We start from the raw sequence: 17096 nt of genomic DNA, 5'->3' as shown, positions 1-17096 counted from the left end.
CATCGCTTTCCTCCCAAAAAGCAGGCGTCTTTTAATTTCGGGGCTGCTGTCACCATCTGCAGTGATCATGGAGCCCAAAAAAGTAAAATCTGTCACTGCCACCATATCTTCCCCTTCTATTTGCCAGGAGGTGATGGGACCAGTGGCTGTGATCTTCGTTTTTTTGATGTTGAGCTTCAGACCATATTTTGCGCTCTCCTCTTTCACCCTCATTAAGAGGTTCTTTAATTCCTCCTCACTTTCTGCCATCAGGAAAAGACCATGCATGTACATTTTTAAAAGCCCTATAAAGTTTAAGATGGCCAGTTCGTCCTCTAACAAAAAAAAACCTTTATTAGTTCTCTTTGCTTTACCCGATCCGGCTAGGACAGCTTCAGTCCAACTTGCGTGCAGGCCTTCCCTGCTGAAATTGCAGCCTTTAAAACTCGTTCCCACCCTAAAGCAGAAGGTGCTAAAGGAAAAAAAAAAAAAAAGAGAGAGAAGATGATGAAGAAACTAGGGCAAAAGTTATTTTGCCAGTGAAGGGCGGAATGCAGCCCGGCGAGGCCTGGATTCTGGCTGGGCTCCGGCAGGTTCTGGTTGTAAAATATGTTCCTTCCGCGAGGCCAGGTGAGTAAGCACCTGGGAGTGCGTCGGTTCAATGGCACCCCAGAAAGGCACCTTTGAGGGAGGTGTCAGCTGAACCCCAAACCAGGTCAAGCCCTCCCTCTGACTGGCACTCGGGCAAGCATGCGCCTTACATAATGCGCGTCAGAGATTTTTTTTCCCCACCATCAACACCCATATATTTACATCCCATTTCGCAGATGGGGAAAGAGAGGTAACCAGAAAAGCAATTACGGCGAGGCAGCAGCTAAGAATGGAAAACCCAGCAAGTTCTGGCTTGGTTTCGCTCGTGTGGAGGCGAGAATATGAAAGGGAGGGAGAGAGAAAGAAGGGAGGGAGGGACTGCTTTGAGCATGACGAGATTTGGAAGAGGAAAAAAACCCATTTGTTTGGGGGGGGGGGGAAAGGATGGTGTCCTGCTTTGTAAACCCAAGTGCTGGTTCTAACCTATAAAGCCCTAAATGGCTTTGGTCCACGCGGACTGAAGGACCACACCTCTCTTTACAAGTCTGCTCAGGTGTTAAGATCGTCAGGAGAGGCCTTTCTCTCCATCCCATCATCCTCATAGGTGCCTCTGAGGGCCTTCTCTGTGGCTGCTCCTTTAGACTCTGGAACTCCCTGCCACTGGAGGCCAGCCTGGCCCTGTCTTTGCTCTCCTCCCTCAAGCAGGCAAAGACCTTCCTCTTCAGGCGAGCTTTTCCTTGACTGACTGGCTGCCTGAGTGGGATTTTTTGCTTTTGTTTCCTTTTTTTTAATGTGGTGTTTTTAAATCTTTGTTAGCAGTTGTATACTTACCATTTTTCGCTTTCAGTATTTTTTGACCATGTCAACTGCCTTGAGTCCTTCTTAAGGAGAAAGGCTGGGTAAAATATTTTAAATAAACCCATTAAAGGTATTGATATCTATAAAAAAAACTCATCAGAAAAAAGAAAAAGAAGGTCAGAATATCTTGATTGAGGTCTAATAATGTCCTTCGTGATTACAAAGAAAAGTTGGAATGAAATAAAAGCCATGTAAGCTTTTGAGTCACACACGACTCTTCATCGAGCTAATGGATAAAAAATACAGAGGGAAAGGGTGGAGCAGGATGATGGCCATCCACCACCGTGGCCTGATCTTGTGTTGGCCATGTGCTCTGCCATTTGGTCAGCAATTAAATTTGACCCCGAAGCAGCTATTGAGGTTGAGGGGCGAGAGCAGCTCTCTGGGGCTTTGCGCAGCCCAAACGTGTTGGACTACGACTCCCATCCTCCCCACCTTCTAGGCCCAACAGGCACACTGGCCAAGGAGCATGGTTGCCCAAGTCATCGGAGGCGCACCCGGGGCTGGATTCGCTGAGACCTGGCGAGAGCCAGATTTAAAAAGCTCTACGAGCCGTCAAGCGTCCTGGCTGAATTTTGTAGCTGGCAACAGAAAAAAGGGGATGGAGAAGCAAGATTGCACCCCCCACCCCGTGAAAAACAGCTAATTCTGACCCACTCACCCACCCACCCTTATCCATCCCATTTTAGGACCGAAGGATTGCCATTAAGCCCCTTATGGGCCACCGGGACAAAAAAACACATCCACCTTTGAGAAGCATTTGTCTGTGACCCCATTGAAATATTTGTGTGTGGGGGGTGTGTCACAAGATGACCTTGGCCTTGTCTTTCTCTCTCTCTCTCTCTCTCTCTCTCTGTGTGTGTGTGTGTGTGTGTAATACAATGACAACATGGCCATCCCATCCAGGCCCATTTTCCACTTCCTGCATGAACTCCGGAGTTTTCAACCTCTTTGCTTTGGTGAAGAGTTCTATAGAACTCAGAAGCTCACTTTATTTTGAACGGAGATTTCGGATGTTGCCCTGTGAAAAGTTAGTGATCCAGGTATGGGCCTGACTCTGAGCCGTTCCTGGAGGGGATTTTCCTCTCTCTTTCTCCCCACTTCCCTCTCCCTCCTCACACATCCCTCTCCCTGCCTCCCGTGGGGGTTCTGAGCGGAAGGGGGCCAGCGATGGTGGGGCTGAGCCACGACCCACAGGGGGTGAGTCCATGTATGGAACCAGGCCTGGCACTTCATGTCCTTCGACCGCCTCCAGTCCTCAGTGTTTGTCAGAAGCCTAACCGTAAAGAAGAGTCCCATGACACCTGAAAAATGACTGCATTTGAGCTGGCATGAGCATCAGCGCGCTGGCTCCTGCCCATGGATTCTGATGCCAGGAGAAAAGTGTTCGCCTGGATGACGCAGCGAGAGGCCTGGCCAGCTAAAGAGGAAATGGTTGCAAAACCCGTCCGAGTTCCCATTGCAGTCCGAGAGCCGGCAGGCCAGCCTCGGGGCCTTTCGACGGAAGGACGGACAGACGCACACTGGGGTGACCCACATTCCCCTCGCCACCTTGCAGCTCCCCGGTGGCACAGAGGATGTGCGTCTCCTTTCTCTTGGGAGAATCTGGGTCGCATGCTGCAGAGCTGACTCACCCCCTGTTTGGCAACCGGGGTCAGAAACCCAGAAGCCCTCGGGGGGGGGCTACCATTCCATGGGGGTTTGGGGGTGTCCCTGTCATATCCCCCCACTTTCATTTCTTGTTATATGTTCATAAAAGAGGCCTGTGTTCTTGTTGTAGAAACGTCTTGCATGAATCTGCTTTCTTCCCTCTCCCCCCCAATTTTTTTTGGGGGGGGATACTGAACAGCCTCTCTCTGGCTATTCTTTCCTGGTCCTTCGGGCTGACACATCATCCTCATGGTTCGAAATGCGCAGCTGACAAAGACAGAAAGGTAACCCTCTCCCTGCCTGCGGTTCGGACTTCGGCAAGAGCCTGCTCTGGTTTTGCACATCCCACTCCGCTGGTGTATCTGAAAAAAAAAACACACACACGAATTTCCTCTGGAACGAAGAGGGCTGGTCCCAGCTAGTCAGCAGTCTCTGTGAAGACGCCGGTGGCTTCCTCAGGGCCCCAACCCTAAGCAAACAACTTCGGCCTCAATAAATCGGTGGCTGTTGTTGCAAGGGTCAAGAGGGGGATAAAAAGGTCTCTGCAACGGTTTGGGCCAAAGTCTAAAGTGGCTGCTTTGAGAGGGAGGGGTATGTGGGTGTGTGAAGAGGTCTGGTTCTTGCAGAAATAAAGGGGGAACGTCAGGAGGCCATGTCGGAAATTGGGCGAAGCTGGCTTGTGGGAAACAATCGGATGGCACCCATTCTGACACGAGAGTCAGGAGGGAGGCGGACAAGAGCCCCCCCTCCCGGCACTTCGGCAGCCCTTCCCAAACAGAGGGGCAAAGATGTGGTCAGGCACCAAAATGCAGATAAAAAACACAGATTCCCTCCTTTCTTTACACGGCGCTGCCAGCTAGTTGTCAGATTCGTAGGCTAAAAAAAACAGGTAACTTTTCCAAGTTCTGCCCAAAGCCAGCCGGCTGTTTTCATAAATCTTTTCTCCAGGCTATCAGGGACCCACAACATGTGCTCTTGTACCGGTGGCTTCCTTTAAGCCCAGAAAGTCCAGAGGAGTCTGGGAGAACCGTTCCCTCTTTCCTCCTCGTAGTTTCAACATGATTGCTGTCAACCATCCTCCCTGGGGATCAGCCCCTCCAGCACTTAGCGTCTCAGTCACTGAGACCTTGGCAGGAGGAAGAATAAGGAGGTTTCATTACCTACAGCTGCGAACAGATCAACAGCAAACGACCGACTGAGACAGATGAGAGGGAAAAAGAACACTCGGCCGTAAGGCGGGGTTTCTCTTCAAATTCAGAGGCAAAAAGAACGATTGGTTAGTGCTGGATAGATTGACAGCCAGCCTAGCCTAGAAAGGTCCCGCCCAGCCAAATCTACTAAAGGCAGCATGCGAGGTTTTAAAACCCCAACACTTGCACCATTATTGAATGGTGATGGATTTGTCGTTATTTCCATTGCTCCACTTGGTCCGGGTGTGTGCTCTGTTTGTGCGTACCCTAGGGTTGTGCTGATCCGTGCTCATCTGCACAGGTGGGTAGGCGTGTTTCACGACTGCAGTTCCTGCTCCATCCATGGGCGTGAAAGATCAGAAATCTCACAAACCAGTCCTTACACCCAGATCCCGCAAGAGCGGATCACCTCTTTTTCAAGCGCCTAATTTCACGTCCTCCGCATCCCATCCTCAGCTCCGTTGTGCCTCTGAAATTCAGCAAAACCACCTCCCCTGCCCCAGCAGGCTTTTTGTGAAATCTTACATATTTGGTTAAAAAAAAATGAAAATGACTTCTCCATAAAGTCCTGACCGGGCTGCCTTGCTGCGGCATGGACGACCCACAGCACCACCGAGCATCAAGGCATTTCTGATAGAAATGTTGACAGTTCCCCACGACTTTCTTAAGTTCCTGTGACGTCACGGAGTGCTCACAAACATCCCAACTAAGGAAGCAGAAGCTGTCAGTGACAGAATAACGAATATAAGGGGAACGTAGAGGAGAGAAGGGGAAAAGGGCCTTTAAATTTTTTAAAAAGGGAGGAAGCCCAAGTGGATAACCAGAGTTAAAGATGTAGGACCCCGGGACCGGAGAGGGGAGAGCACGAAGGCCGTGAACAAGAACGGGGAATGTGGAAAGTGCGGGGACTTGGAAATCAGGAGTCGAGTGTGACTAAGTTGTGACCCTCCAAATGTTGTGGAGTTAGGGCCTCTCAGAGGTTGAAGGTGGCTGTATTTTGAGGCTCCCAGGTTGAGAGTTCAATTCCTCGCGGGGTCTCCTGTGAAGAGAGCCAGCCTGGGTGGCCTTGGGCAAGCTGCGCCGTCATCCCAGGGCGCCCCCTAGAGGAAGGAAGTGGTAATACACCTTTGAGGATCCCCTCTACCTGGAAAACCCTAAAAAGGGTTGCCATATGTCAGAGTTGACTTGCTAGCATGTAATTGTTATTATTAGTGGTAGTATATGAAAAAAAATGCAGGAACACTAAAACAGGGTTACAAAAATTAAAATATATGGAATTGTAGTATATAGGAATCTGAGGCAGGGCCCAAATGGCCACTAAGATAGGCTGTGTTTTGGACGACAGCTTTTGTCGTCCTTCACAATGGGCAAAAACATCTGGGGCTGACGGGAGTTCTAGTCCAACAACATCTGGAAGGCTGCAAGTTTTCTGCAAGTCATGGTCTATCATATACCATCTCAAGGTTTATCTGGGAGGGTCCTTTCTGTCAATCTATCCAGCGGCAACCAATTGTTCCTTCCCTGCCTCTGAATTCGAAGGGAGCCCCGCCTCTCCGCTCGGTGCCTTTTCCCTCTCTAGAATCCGTTGAAGTCTGCTGAAAGCGGTCCTGTGTGTCCATTATAAGTCAACATTATAAGTCAATGAAACCTTCTATTCTTTCTCCTCCTGATGTCTCAGAGTGAGGGATTGAGACTGTAAATGGCCGTTAGTAGGAAAAAAGAGGTGGACTCATCTGAGGAAGTGGAAACTATTCGGCTCTGTGAATCCCTGCACTCCTGCCTAGCAGCTAGAGGAATTGAACTGGAAATTAAAAACTCCGCAACAGTGAGAGATACTACAGCTAAAATTCTGGGGTAAAAAAAGGCATAATGTATTGCAGCAGGGGGAGGTGGTCATGGATGGACATGTTTCGCCCAAGGCTCAGCCTCAGTGTCTCCCCATCATCTGTCAATGGTCCAGCATCACATAATCAGCACCTTTCCCAAGTTACCAAACTGGATGGAGCTGAGCCCAGGTCTTTCGAGAGGGTGCGGGATTGTTGCCTGGCTGGTTTGGGGCCGTCGCCTCCGGACACGGCTTGACGGATGGAAGGCAAAATAGGACGGAGGCAGACGGTGCATGGAAAGAAAGAGCGCCCAGGCGTTTTTTGCTTTCTTTTAAAGTTAACCCTGCTGCTGGAGGAGGCTGCTGCTGCTGCTCAAGGCCAGCAGTCGGTTTGGGTGCTTCTTCTGGCTACCGGCCCTGGGCTAGTCATATTTCTAAAAGAGTCGCCCTAACACAAGAGAAGAAGGGGAAAAAAGCGGCATGGTACAGAAACCAAAAAGGAGAAAACAATATTTTTTTAAAAATTAGACTTAACTCCAAAAAAAGATGCAGGCAAGCTTTTGAATGCAACAAGCCTCTTCGTCAGGCCTGCCCACCCTGACTCGGAGTCCTGTTGGGCTCGAAAGTGAGCCTACGTCTGGTTTTTTTTTTCCAGCGGCCTGGTAAAAATGCCCCTGCCTCGTGTTCGAACCAAGCGGTGGTGTTTTTTGGGGGGGGGGCATGTTGGTCGGGAGTGTTCATAGGTAGGAAAGCCTGGGGAGCCAAGAGAAACTTGGAAAAGTTACTGTTGTGGACTACATTTTGGGTCATTTTGGCTGGGAGATTCTGGGAGGCTCTGTAGTCTGGAAAAGAATAAAGGAGACCCCCCGCCCCAGTCTCTGTCTAGATTATATTGCAGAAATTTATTGTGGTCAGTGGACAAAACTAGAACTCCAAGCCAGCTCTATAGGTACTCTATAACAGTGGTTCTTAACCTTTTTGAAAGAAACGCCCCCTTGAGCCATTGAGGAAGTTATCATCGCCCCCCTCCCCGCGGTGATGATATCTTATTTGTTTGTTTGTTTGTTTAAGACACTTAAATCCAATGACCCTGAAAACAAAATTAAATTCCAAGAAAATGAAATGCCCCCCAAAAAGTAACATTTAATGATTTAGTTGCAAGTGAATTTTAAGACGCAAAAAGAAATATAAAAAGGGCATAAAAACAAATGCAGCAACTAAAAATTTCAAGACAAAAACTCTGAAACTAAATTAAAATTGGAGGAAAATATATATTCATGCCCACTGTAAAAAGGCTGCAGGCATCTTCACAGGTTTGGCTTGCTCCAGCGCCCCCCTACCGCCCCCCTTCTGCTCCAGCGCCCCCACGCCGCCCCTTTTCGTTCTACCGCCCCCCTGAAAAATGAAATCGCCCCCTGGGGGGCATTATCGCCCACGTTAAGAACCACTGCTCTATAAGATACGTCTGACTATATAAATCTTGCAGGCTTATATGGATAACTCAGTGATTTAGGCATCTGTCTGTGGAGCCAGAGGTTGTGAGTTCGATTCCCCTCCGTGCCTCCTGGGAGAAAGGGCCAACCTGGATGGCCTTGGGCCAGCTGCACCGTCGCCCCCAGGGCACCCCCTAGAGGAAGGGAAGGGTAATTATCTACCTGGAAAACTGTGGAAGGATGGAAGGTTGAGTCAACTTTGAGCCGGCTACCTGAATCCATCGGGCCGTGAGCGGAGTCTTCACTGCAGTACTGCAGTTTGACCCCTGCACCATGAGGCTCCCACAAAAGAAGAGCCCCCTGAGTTGGCCGGAAATCTCACCAGGGTCGATGGCAGCCAGGCTCACGATCGTATGACCCACGCTGTTTCAGGTAGGGATCAGAGTTTATAAAAGTAAATTTTGGAGTGACCGCCCCTGTCTGGCTCTTGCTGGGGGATTCTGGGAACAGTTGTCCTGGAAAAAAAAGTGATTTATTTATTTTTCTCCCAAACAGGAAAGGCCGCAAAATCTTCTGCCTGTTTCTTCCAAGGACCTTTCTGTACTGCCAGGTACAGGCAGAAATCCAACAGGTAAGCATTTCTCCCCCAACCCGGGCTATTTTGTGTGTGTGTGTGTGTGTGTGTGTGTGTGCATGGGTGTGTGCGCCAAGGAAGCATCACCTTTTCAGCTGTTCAAAGAGGCACAAAACCTCCTGGGGGGGGGGGAGAGCAAGGCCACCTTGCTTCAGTTCCCCCGGGGAATAATGCTGGGAGCCCTTTTGCAGACTCTGGCCAGGAATGGACCCTCTCCTGCGAGTTCCCAGGTAACCCTCTGCCTTGATGAAGGATGATGGTTTGTCCCTGGAAGGGGTCCAGGCCGGGCCGGGCACCGGGGCCAAATTTTGTCTGCCTCTGCCTGCCTGCCCGCCCCCCTTTCCTTGTTCAGCATCCAAAGGCAATCCGGGGCCAAAGCCCGCGTGCACATGGCACTGCAGGTGTCGAGGCACCCCCTGGTGGCAACAGGGGGGAAGCGCACTCGATCCATGAAGGCAGAGGGTCATCACAGTGGGCAGAGCGATGGGCTCTGGAGAACAGAGTTCGAATCTCTGCTCACGCCCCAGAATCCCACTGGGGGCGTGGAACTGCTCAAACCACTCCTTCAACAGCTCCACTTATCTTGAAAGCCCTATTTTGCGGGTCACTATAATTCCGTTCGGATTTGACAACACAGAACACACACACACACACATACTCCGTCACGGCAACAGGTGCAAATAGCTGTTGTTTTTTTGCACTACAACTCCCATAATCCTCCAACCAAGGTGGCGATGAAGGACACAGCAAAACAGCCAGCGGTCTCCATCCAGAAGCGGTCCTCGTCCAAACACTCCTGTATATCTCTCAATATTCCTAGGAGCATTTTAACACCTGGCAGCAAACCATCTTTTATTTCAGGTGTTGTTTTTTTTAAATTTAGGGCTGAAAATTCCTACGTTGCAGCTGGCATAATGCTGCATTCAAAATCTGACTTTGGACATTCTTGACGTGCAGCGGTGAGTTGGCAGCCTGCGGAACTCCTTACTTTCAAAAATCCCATTTCTCAGACAGAGGTTTCAAATGCAAAGGCCAACTTTCTCATCCGAACTATTTAAGTTTTTTGTTTGTTTGGTAGATCTGAATTATAATCATTGAAAAATTGTGCCTCTTGAAAAGTCCTTTTCCAGTTCATGAGGGTCACCTGCTCGTTTTACCGGATCTTTTACCGAATCTGGACCCCCAGCCAGTTCCACCAAAATTTAGTAGGTGACCCTTTTAGCAGCCTATCAACCAGCAATAGGAAAAGCTGTGATTTGTAGAATTTCTGTATCAGGCTAGTCATAGGAGCAGAGGAGCATTTCCCCTGAAAGCAGTTGGCAACATTCTAATGCGCTAGAATGGTGTCGGACTGGAGAATAGATCCAGGCATTCCAACTTCCCTCCCTAAGTCACTCTTCCCTGAATACAGTAGGAGCCCCCCCCCTATCCATTCACTTACCTGCTGGTTGAAAATATTAAGTAATACCCTCCAGAAATAAGTACAGTATTTACATATATTTCCTGGATGTATTTTCCAGAACGGGCCACTAGAGGACGCCAGAGACCATGCCATGTATAGCCTTTGATACTTAAGTGTTTATGTTTTTTTGGCATTTTCTGAGGTGGGGGCTTTGGAGGGTTGTTTTTTTGTGTGTGTGTGTCCTCTCCAAATGTTGAGATCAAAAGCATCCGCAAGACGGTCGAGGTTCAATTCTGCTTCGATGATTGAACCTGAGCAATACACCTGCTTTGGCCTTTCCGGCCAAAGAACTCTGTGAGACTCCGAAGCTGACCCATGGCCCTACCAGACCCCGGGGGACAGTCTTGTGCTGTCTTTGTATTTCCTACACGATTGACACCTGAGAGGTCGCCACCAAACCGTTGCAGCACGTGACCCCCCCCTTCCAAAAAAGAGGGTGCTGATCCGGCTGGGTTAGCCGAGTCCTGTGTTGCTCCTTAGCTGATGGAAAACTTTCAGCCTCTCTACCTGCTGGGTGGCAACGGCCTTTTGACTCTCTGGATTTCCTTAATCACCTTTGACAGGTTGCTGCTCTGCTTCCTGTTGCCACCACCGCCCCCCCCCCCGCCTTGGCAAGGGGCTGGGGGAGCTAATCTTAGCCCACGAGGATTGCAGCCACCCAGTCCATCATCATCATCCCCCCCCCTTCCGACCAACCCTGCTAATTCTCACTGCTGAGTTTCCTCTGGATGGAAGGCTGACAGTTGGTCCCCGGTGCCGGCCAAGCACTGAGAGGCCGGGGGTGGGGGTGGGGGGGAGCTCCCAGGGCCCCCCCAGCTGAAGCCGCGTGGTTTCCTCTCTCCAGCATCTGGACGGTGAGCGCAAAAGGGGTTCCCTTCTGTACCCTTTTGGGGTGTGGGGTCTTGGCTCCTTGTTTATAGAGGGTAGGTGGGAAAAGAGGCCGGGGAGGGTTGAATTGTGGGGGTCCCCATTGGGGGGGGACTGGAGGATCCCTGGGGGGAAAGCAAAGAGCAGATGATGGGGTGGGGGGCTGAAGGTTGGATCAAGCCGGAGGGGGGGGCAGTCTTCCTTGGGGTGGCTGCTGCCTTGCATCATCCGGAGCGTGGAAGGTGATTTGGAAGTCTATTGAGGGGGTGGGGGGGTTGCCCATGGGAAAAGCAGGCAAGCCGCCTTGGGACATTTTTAAGGAGAAAAGTGGGGTAAAAATATCGTAAAGAAATTAATTCAGGAGGCAGGATCCTGGGGATGTCTGTCTTGTGCAGAGGAGAGGGGGAAAAATCTGGAGAAAGCTCGGAAGGGGGTTCAGGAAATAATGTGTTTCCCTCTTTCCTGCAAAATCAGGGGTCGCTTGTCTGACCTCCTGCTCCCTCGTCATCAGCCGACTCTTGTATTCACGTTTTTTATGGCTGTTTGGGGGATTCTGCCCCAGGCTTTACCCCGACACCCCATTCTGTATGTTCCAGTGGTTCCCCCCCCAAGCCTGACAGCCACGGATTAAGGGTCTCCCCACCTCACCCCCCAGGAGGCAGCTTTTTGGAGAGAAATCTCCGGTGGCTCCTTGGGGACCTCTCCACCCAGAAAACTCAGAAAGGAGCAAATGGAGTAAAAAACTGAGCCCTATTCAAGAAGGAGAGGCAGATCAGAGATGCAGCTAAGGAATCTTTTTCCTTTCCTCCTTCTCGGTCTTTGTAAATAAAAAAGGAAACGGGCCCCATCTCCTCCGGCTCTCGGGGTGTGTGTGTTTAAACGTGTGCTTTGAAATCCGTATTTTAAAACCCATGTTAAAAATATCGTGGCACTTAACAAGAGTGGCAAGCAGGCAGAAATATTTAAGCGCTACGTTTTGGCCTGCGCTTTCTACGGCGGCTCTAATAAAAGTACAGTATATTGCTTCCCAGAAACAACGTCAAACTAATTAACTAACTAAAAGATTTTAAAATATCTGTTTTGAATGTTTAAAAGATATATTTTTTTTATTTAAGAAACGTGGGATGTTTGGACTGTTTTAAAAATGTTTTAAACATGCTTGGACTGGTTTTTTAAAATGCGCTTGCTAAGGTTTCCAGAGGATGCTGAATGCAGGGGGTGGGGAGGGGATAGATTATGTAATATAAGCCATCCTAGAGGGTATTTAAGTGGGTATTAATGGATCAAATTAAACTCCCTTTGAAAACATCTTGTGAGTCCTTCGGAAGAAAACCTCGAGGCTTCTGTGTAAAGCTATCCACGTGTCTGTGGCTTAATGCCCAAAGGTACACGGCATGCCGACAGAAAGTAACTTTTCCAAGTAGCTTGCAAGAGTTTTTCTGGGAAATATATTCCAAAAAAAAGTCAAATTCCCACACTGGCTGGGAGGTTCTGGGAGATGTGGTCGGGAAAAGTAACTTTTCCAAGCCCTGCTTTAGGACGACTGGGGATGGGGCCGGGATGGGCGGGTCGGTGGCAACTCTGTGCTTGCCGCCCAGAGTAGACCATTGGTCTAGATGGGCAGGGTATAAATCTAATAAAATAAATAAATAAAATAAAATAAAGCTGAGAGCAAGGAGGGGAACACGAGGCGGCTGTGGCGGGTCATCTTTTGGCCGGTCTCTGGGTTCGCTAATGGTTTCTTTCTAAAATTGAACACATTTGAATGAGTGTGCATGTGCCATGTATACGTCTATTTATTAAGACACCAATGCAAACCAGCCACCAGAAATCAGGGTGTATCAAGGTGGCCAATAACCATCCTAGATGTATCCAAAACGATCATAAACTCATGAAACTGGGTCTTCTTCCAGGCTGGCAAATTTCCAAGAGTCCATGCTCTCTGTTGGTCACCAGTTTAGTTTTCTCTTTTTTTAAAAAAAAAATCTATGCATGCCCTTTCCTGCATCGCCCCGTCATTTTGCAGAGTTCCTGCTTGTGTTCATAACTCCCGGTGGATTGGGCCCTCCCCCCCGCGATGACTCCGTTCTGCCTGCCTGTCTGCCTGGGCAGCTTCCCAAGGAAGCTAAAAAAATCCCAGAGATTGTAGGTGGACTACAGCTCCCATCGTCCCCATGAGGCTGGGCGAGGCGGGCGTTCTAGTCCCGTCGCCCGTTGGAGGGTGTCAGGCTGGGGGCGGCCGGGCTGCAAGGCTGAAGCGCGAAGCTGCCATCATCGGCGTCAGTGGACGGGAGATATGTTTGTGGTTTGCCACCTGCCAGATCCAGGAGGCTTGCCAGCGGGGGGGGGGCTAAACTGGGCATCCGAGGCCACGGCTTGATCATCTTTGTGGCCAAAGGAGGCCTTCTGATTTTTGCCAACGTGCCCGTCCCCAGGCCCGGCTCTTTCGTAGGCTTCCCCGTCCAGGCGACCACCCTCTGTTTTGCAAGGGGCTGCTTGGGCGAATGAGAACTCCCCCTCCCGCACACCCCTCCGGGTGCCCCCACTGGCACGCTGGGCAGGAGAGGGGCGACCCCGCTGGGGAGCCTGGCGCTCGGGAGCGTGGGGGTGGGGAAGGAGGCTGTCCGATCCCATTAGGGCCAAGCCGGCAAAACCTTTGATAATCTGCCCCGTTAAGCGGCTTGGGTGGCCTAAGTGTGGCTTGTGCCCTCTCCGAGGGGGAAGGGGGGAAACTGGGCAGGATCCTTTCCCCGGACACAGGACCCGATTCCCCGGCGGAGGGAGAGCAGGATGCGGCCTCCCACTGCATCTGCTCTGGCTAAGGCTAATGGGGACCCGCTCCACTCCAGCGGGGAGTCTGCTCCTGGGTAAGAGGGTGGCCGTGCCCGGGCGAAACCCCTTGCCTTTTTTTGCATGGCACCACAAAAGTTGGCTTGTGGCCTCTCTCTAGCTGCCCTCGGGCGGCCGTCCCCATCGGCCCTTGCTCACATCATCAGGGGCGGTGTAGGAAGGTAATCGGCCGAGTCCCCTTGTCCGAAAAGTAACCTTCAAACTTGGGCTGAAGGATCTTGCCTTCAAAGGTCAGTTTGAGCAAGTGGAGAACTCGGTGGCCACCGTTTGGGGGACCCCATCGACCGGGCCACCTGCGAGGAGAGCCAGCCTGGGTGGCCTTGGGCCAGCTGGCTGGTGGGTTCTGGAAGTAGTAGTCTCAAAGCACCACGTTCTCATGTCTCTCTCTGTTGCTGGTGTTTTCAGAGGGGGAGCGCCTTGGCCCGCTGCAGCCCCCACAGGAGCCTCCTGGCCCACTCAAAGCTGATGCCAGAATCAACTTGTGAGCCTTTCCAATGTTTCGTTGTGCCCGGGGAAGCAGCCTTGAGGTTTCTATGGTGGGTGGGTTGGTTTGCTCCCTGCAACCTTATGTGATCCTTTGACTTCTTTTGCGCCACCTCCTATGGAGAAGTGCGCCCTGCGGACTGTGAGAGGTTGAGAGCTGCCTGCAGTGCGCAGAGAGGGAGGTGGCATGCCCTCTTCCCCCCCACACACATACACAGTGTTTGGGCTTTCATCGTTTGCTTTTTAATTAGAAGAGCTGGTCACTGATGTCCTTGGAGATCACGAGCGGTTTTGGCCCGGAGTCACAGGCCGTTCCCCATTAATACCCCATTCATGCCATGCATTAACCCTGGGAAACCAGCCGGGGGGGGGGATCAGCTCTTCTTACCGGCAGAGGTTTTCCATTTGCACGACAGGGCATGGCTTATGAAATGCTAGTTTCTGCTTTGCAGGAGGCAGGAATGACCCAAAGTTTTGCTTTGCATCCAAGGCACAACAAGAGGATTCTCATTTCTGTGGCATCGAGAAAGGCACTTGCTCAACCCGGGCTAGTGCTATAGCATTACAGCGCTGTAGTGATCTCTCTCTCTCTCTCTAAATTAGAAAGTGACGAGTGGAGCCAGAGTAGAGCAGGACAAGGTGAACATGCCTTTTCAGAAGTGATCCTCATCAATTCCTCCTGGAATCCGAGGAGCAATTGGTTACTCCCAAAAGGCCTGTCCACCCTTTGTCCTGCTTCACTCGGGTTAATCCTCACCACGCTCTCATTTAGATGCCCTGATGCAGACTTAATTACTCCACAGCTACTTTCCTTGGGCCTTCCTAGGGGGGTCCGGGATTTGCATTAAATGCTGAGATACCAAGGTGGTGTTGACGTGGAAGGCAGAGAAAGGGGCCGGTGTGGGGTAGTGGTTAGAGCCTTGGACAGTGAGCTGGAGAGACCACGTCCAGTCCACACTTGAGCCACAAAACTCACGGGATGCCCTGAGTTCCATCACTGTGTCTGCCCCAGTTTGCTGGGAAGGTAAAACTGGGAGGCATGGAGCCCCCATTAAACTCGCTGGAGGAAAAAGTAGGAGATGGAACTACAGTGATAAATAAGGGATAAATTGATTCACGGACAAGCCGTGGACACAAGAAATGAGCGTGTCCCCCCTCCCCTAGTGAAAGACGAACTGCACTCCCCAGAATCCCTGATAAAGGTCACTGTCCCCATTCATCAGTGAACCACCCACCCTTATTGCTTCCACATCTGACACCCAATGCTCTCCTGTTTTCCCAAAACCTGGGGGTGCTGTTGCCGGTCGTTAATGTTTTCCGAGTCCCCGTCTCCTTTTTCTCCAGGGTTAAAAAGCAAACAGCCCTTTAAAAAGCAATCATAATTTCTGCCCGTCTGGTGTGGATGAGCAAAACACCATCGTGATTTTTCAGACCTTATTGCACTCTTAATTGCTAGCTTCCTTCTTGTGCCCGATGCCCATTTTAGTGGTTCCTGCTAAATAACGCTCGCTTTGCCACAGAAAAGAAAAAATAATAAGAGAAGGTCCATAAACCCCAGTCTACCCCGCTCGCCCAAGGGAGACAAGCTAACTAATTGAAATGACAATTAAGAAGGCATTTCTGCTGCCCCTCTCAAGAGGGAGCAATGAATGGAACAGAGGATGTAAGAGGAAAGCTACCAATTAACATTGCTCGGGACCTTCTCGAACACATCGTTTTTTCTTTTCTTTTCGCCTTGCTGGTAGTTTCCAGAGTGATTACGTCTCTTCAATAGTCACAAGGTCAGCACTATCTAAAGAACACCCATTCCTCTGTGGCCAGGTGTCTCTCCTAAGGTGGCCACATGTCCCCTTTTATGAAGGGCAGTCCTCTCTGTGCAAGGTTATTAGAGGCTAGCTTGTTATTCAGAGGGGGGTCTTCTGATGGACAAACCCTTGAGCCCATGTTCGGTCTAAAGATAAAGGAGCCCAAGAAGGAGGATGGGCGGCGGCGGGGGCTTAAGTTGTCCCTGAACAGCCGACTAAGTCACACAGGTCACCTAACCTGGCCTTCACCCACGATAGTGAAATGAGTTAGGATTATTTGTTAGTGTAACTTGTTAAAGAGGATGAATCATTCTAAAGACGAGAAAAAGAGGTCACTCACTTTCATCAGCTAGGATATATATTGTACAGTACTTTTAAGAAAGGGCAGGAGCAGGAAGAAGCAGGAATCGGCCGAAAGAGTACCAACCTTAATTGTAGATCTAGAAAAGACCAGAGAAACGTGTCAATCCAAACTTGTTTCCAGAGATCTGATCGGCTCACTGAGATGGGATAGCATAGACCCCTTTCTAGCCATTCTGGAGGACAGCACAGGATGATGGGTTTTGTTTGAACATTAGGAAAAACCTTCTAATAATAAGAGCTGTTGGGTCATGGAAATTACGTTTTTGGATCTAGGGAACCCGAAATCTTATTCTTTTTTTATAAAAGATTGAAATAACTTTTTGGACTACAACTCCCGGCATTGGGAGGTGTCTGGGAGCTGTAGTTTAAGAAAACCAAGGTTTCCATGCTCCTTGTGGAACAACTTCCTGGAGGTGTCCCTTCTCTGAAGGTATCGAAATAGACGCCAGATGTCGATCTGCTAGAGACGCTGAAGCAGTATCTGGTATTCTAGATCCTATATGGCTGTGATTTCCACAACCTTGGGCCTCCAGATGTTCTTGGACTTCAACTCCCAGAAATCCTGGCCAGCAGAGGTAGGGGTGAAAAGGCTTCTGGGAGTTGTAGTCCAAGAACATCTGAAGGACCCAAAGTCGGGGAAACCCTTGCTCTACAGGACAGAGGGGTAGACTGGACGGTCTCAAGATTTTCCTTCAAATGCATGTTTCTCTTTCTTGGAAGATCTGTGAGTTGGCTGTGGGTCCAGCACCTATAGAAAACAACCACTGCCACCACCCTCAGTAAATTTAGCATTCAGTTCTGCTTGTTGATGAAGGGACTTGGGTCCTTTTTGAGGAGAAAGGCGGGGTAAAATTTTTTTAACTAAATGAATTGTAATAGACCTTTGTTACGTTCTGTGTCATCAAGAAGCTTCCCACTTAATGGTGATCCTAAGAGGTTTTCTGTGGTATGTATGTGAAATATTCATGAAGAGTCTCACCGTGGCCACCCCCTCCCCCAGTAAGTTTCAACGATCAAACAGAAATTTGAACTCGGGTCTCCTGCGTCCTAGTGGGTTGATTCTATCCGTGACATTTGGCTCTCGGTTGAGTCTGAGTCATATATAT

General features: G+C 50.0%; 1 protein-coding gene across 3 annotated transcripts in view; it reads left to right on the top strand.

Moving 5' to 3' along the window:
* The first annotated feature begins 3494 nt into the window (after nt 1-3494).
* GRK1 (G protein-coupled receptor kinase 1) overlaps nt 3495-17096 on the top strand; it is a 28507-nt gene continuing 14905 nt past the window's right edge. For 2 of the 3 annotated variants that reach the window (XM_020809620.3, XM_078378200.1), the window contains exon 1: nt 10306-10476. The gene's annotated coding sequence lies outside the window, so the exon portion shown is untranslated. Of the gene's footprint in view, nt 3617-8081; nt 8158-10305; nt 10477-17096 lie in introns of those variants that run through there. The other variant, XM_078378199.1, reaches the window with a different exon arrangement.

The sequence above is a fragment of the Pogona vitticeps genome, chromosome 6 (genome assembly GCF_051106095.1).
Source record: "Pogona vitticeps strain Pit_001003342236 chromosome 6, PviZW2.1, whole genome shotgun sequence".
Taxonomy (NCBI): domain Eukaryota; kingdom Metazoa; phylum Chordata; class Lepidosauria; order Squamata; family Agamidae; genus Pogona; species Pogona vitticeps.
Note: the sequence above shows the minus strand (reverse complement) of the source record. Positions and strands in the feature narration are given on the sequence as shown.